The sequence below is a fragment of the Solanum stenotomum genome, unplaced genomic scaffold (genome assembly GCF_019186545.1).
Source record: "Solanum stenotomum isolate F172 unplaced genomic scaffold, ASM1918654v1 scaffold3594, whole genome shotgun sequence".
NCBI lineage: Eukaryota > Viridiplantae > Streptophyta > Magnoliopsida > Solanales > Solanaceae > Solanum > Solanum stenotomum.
In genome coordinates this window covers 1-803 of record NW_026033689.1, presented here as the reverse complement: position 1 = coordinate 803, position 803 = coordinate 1, and the positions used below count along the sequence as shown (strand labels likewise).

At 29.9% G+C, this 803-nt stretch overlaps 1 pseudogene; it reads left to right on the top strand.

Moving 5' to 3' along the window:
• The first annotated feature begins 51 nt into the window (after positions 1 to 51).
• LOC125852488 (U1 spliceosomal RNA) lies at positions 52 to 199 on the top strand (annotated as a pseudogene).
• The last annotated feature ends 604 nt before the right edge of the window (positions 200 to 803 follow it).

Genomic DNA, 803 nt, shown 5'->3' with positions numbered 1-803 from the left:
TTAAGCATAAGATGTTCCTTATCAGCTGTCACAAAGGATTTTCAAGGAAACATACTTATCTAGACGAGGTCAATGGATGATCAAAAAGGCTCAACGACCTAGGCTAGTGACCTTCATTGCACTTTGAAGGATCGTCCAACTAAGGTTGGCCCAAGTGGTCAAGTCTATGTCATAATTTGTGGTTGAGTTATATAAAATTAAACAAGTAGACATATATACGCGTTCTACGTGGCAATCTATGTCCTATGTGGCATCCTACATACATCATGTCACATGGGATGCTTGTGTCTACTTTTCCAACTTCATACAAGTTTTAAGTACTTATTTGTGCACTTTCAAAATTGAAGAATATAAATATTAGTTAAGATCAAGTTAAAAGACAGACTTATGTATTATATTAATATTATATCCACAAATAATACAATACAATAAAATAAATAAATTAAAGTCAATGATCCAAATAGAGTTTAGAAGTAATTACTTAGTTGATTGTGACATAACTAAAACTCATTTGATCAAGTTGTTGAAAAGTTAAATTAATAATCTATTAATTAAAGAACGAATCAAATCGAGTGACAAAAAGTCAAATAAACCGACTTTTATATGAATATTGTTACCTATTGTTTCGTAACGTATGATAATGAATTGTATTATTTTAAGCAAAGTCATGCATACGATAAGTATAAAAAAAAAAAATCAAAATTAATACATATAGTATTTTCTTTAATACTTTTTACCTAAGGACCCTTGAAGTTGTGGAAAATTTCAAAGACTTGATGTTGCAGAGCCAATAATCCCGAGGT